Below are 3,028 nucleotides of genomic sequence, written 5' to 3'. Positions count from 1 at the left end.
GCCATAGGGGTCGGGTGCAATGTGAGCTGGGCGGCAGCAAGAGGCAGGGACCCTGGTGGTCCGATCCCCGGCTGCAGAAGCTGGCTCTGGGGAAGTGGAACGTCACCTCTCTGGTGGGGAAGGAGCCTGAGCTTGTGCGTGAGGTTGAGCGGTTCCGGCTAGATATAGTTGGACTCACCTCGATGCATGGCTTGGGCTCTGGAACCAGTACCCTCGAAAGGGGCTGGACATTCTTCCACTCTGGAGTTGCTCATGGTGAGAGGCACCGAGCAGGTGTGGGCATTCTCATCAGCCCCCAGCTTGGTGCCGGGGGTTTACCCTGGTGGATGAAAGGGTAGTTTCCCTCCGCCTCCGGGTGGGGGGACGGGTCCTGACTGTTGTCTGTGCTTATGCACCGAACAGCAGTTCAGATTACCCACCCTTTCTGGAGTCCTTGGAGGGAGTGCTGGAGGGTGCTCCTTCTGGGGACTCCATTGTTTTGCTGGGGGACTTCAATGCTCACGTGGGCAATGACAGTGAGACCTGGAGGGGAGTGATTGGGAGGCATGGTCTCCCCCCTCTGAACCCAAATGATGTTTTGTTATTGGACTTCTGTTCTCGTCATGGATTGTCCATAACGAACACCATGTTCCAACATAAGAGTGTCCATATGTACACCTGGCATCAGGATTCCCTGGGCCGCAGTTTGATGATCGATTTTGTAGTCATATCGTCGGACTTGCGGCCACATGCCTTGGACACTCGGGTGAAGAGGGGGGCGGAGCTGTCAACTGATCACCACCTGGTGGTGAGCTGGCTCAGATGGTGGGGGAGGAAGCCGGTCAGAGCTGGCAGGCCCAAACGTGTTGTGAGGGTCTGCTGGGAATGTCTGGCTGAGTCCCCTGTCAGAGCGAGCTTCAACTCCCACCTACAGCAGAGCTTCGAACATGTCCCGAGAGAGGTGGGGGACATTGATCCGAATGGGCTGTGTTCCGTGCCTCTATTGCTGAGGCGGCCAGCCGGAGCTGTGGCTGTAAGGTCGTTGGTGCCTGTCGTGGCGGTAATCCCAGGACTCGTTGGTGGACACCAGCAGTGAGGGGATGCCGTCAAGCTGAAGAAGGAGTCCTATCGGGCCTTCTTGGCCTGTGGGACTCTGGAGGCAGCTGATGGGTACCGACGGGCTAAGCGGCATGCGTCTTCAGCTGTTGCCGAGGCAAAAACTCGAGCATGGGAGGAATTCGGCGAGGTCATGGAGAAAGACTTCCGGAAGGCTTCGAGGAGATTCTGGTCCACCATCCGGCGGCTCAGGGGGGGGGGGGGAAGCAGAGCTCCATCAATACTGTGTACAGTGGAGGTGCGGAGCTGCTGACCTCAACTCGGGACGTAATGGGTCGGTGGAAGGAATACTTCGAAGACCTCCTCAATCCTACCAACACGTCTTCCGATGAGGAAGCAGTCCTGGTGGACTCAGGGGTGGGATCTCCTATCTCTGGGGCTGAAGTCGCTGAGGTGGTCAAAAAGCTCCTTGGCGGCAAGGCCCCGGGGGTGGATGAGATCCGCCCGGAGTTCCTTAAGGCTCTGGATGCTGTGGGGCTGTCCTGGCTGACACGCCTCTGCAGCATCGCGTGGACATCGGGGGCAGTACCGCTGGATTGGCAGAATGGGGTGGTGGTCTGCCTTTTTAAGAAGGGGGACCGGAGGGTGTGTTCCAATTACAGGGGAATCACACTCTTCAGCCTCCCTGGGAAGTTCTATTCAGGGGTCCTGGAGAGGAGGGTCCGCCGGATAGTCGAATCCCGGATTGAGGAGGAGCAGTGTGGTTTTCATCCTGGTCGCGGAACAGTGGACCAGCTCTTTACCCTCTTTGGGGTCCTGGAGGGGGCATGGGAGTTTGCCCAACGAGTCTACATGTGCTTTGTGGACCTGGAGAAGGCATTCGACCGGTTCCCCCGGGTGCTCCTGTGGGAGGTACTCCGGGAGTATGGGGTACCGGACCCCCTTGTACGAGCTGTCCGGTCCCTGTACGACAGGTGTCAGAGCTTGGTCCGCATTGCCGGTAGTAAGTCGGATTCGTTTCCGGTGAGGGTTGGACTCCGCCAAGGCTGCCCTTTATCACCGATTCTGTTCATAACTTATATGGACAGAATTTCTAGGCGCAGCCGAGGTGTTGAGGGGATCCGACTTGGTGGCCTCAGGATTGGGTCCCTGCTTTTTGCAGATGACGTGGTCCTGTTGGCTTCATCTGGTCGTGATCTCCAGCTCTCGCTTGAGCGATTTGCGGCCAAGTGTGAAGCAGCTGGGATGAGAATCAGCACCTCCAAATCTGAGACCATGGTCCTCAGCCAGAATAGGGTGGATTGCCCTCTCCGGGTCGGGAGTGAGGTCCTGCCTCAAGTGGAGGAGTTTAAATATTGTGGGGTCTTGTTCACGAGTGAGGGAAGGATGGAGCGCGAGATCGACAGACGGATCGGTGCGGCGTCTGCAGTAATGCGGGCTCTGCGCTGGTCTGTCGTGGTGAAGAAGGAGCTGAACCAGAAGGCGAAGCTCTCGATTTACCAGTCGATCTACGTTCCTACCCTCACCTATGGTCATGAGCTGTGGGTCGTGACCGAAAGAACAAGATCTCGTATACAGGCGGCTGAAATGGGTTTCCTCCGCAGGGTGGCCGGGCTCACCCTTAGAGATAGGGTGAGGAGCTCAGTCATCCGGGAAGGGCTCAGAGTAGAGCCGCTGCTCCTCTGCATCGAGAGGAACCAGTTGAGGTGGCTCGGGCATCTGGTCAGGATGCCTCCTGGACGCCTCCCTGGTGAGGTGTTCCAGGCACGTCCCTCTGGGAGGAGACCCCGGGGAAGACCCAGGACACGCTGGAGGGATTATATCTCTCGGCTGGCCAGGGAACGCCTCGGGATCCCCACCGCAGAGTTGGCAAATGTGGCTGGGGAGAGGGAAGTCTGGGCTTCCCTGCTTAGGCTGCTGCCCCCGTGACCCGACCCCAGATAAGCGGCAGAAGATGAAGATGAAGACACTATAAATATAAATATTGAAAAAA

Source organism: Telmatherina bonti (genome assembly GCF_933228915.1).
Source record: "Telmatherina bonti genome assembly, chromosome: 8".
Classification (NCBI taxonomy): domain Eukaryota; kingdom Metazoa; phylum Chordata; class Actinopteri; order Atheriniformes; family Telmatherinidae; genus Telmatherina; species Telmatherina bonti.
This window is presented reverse-complemented; position numbering follows the sequence as displayed.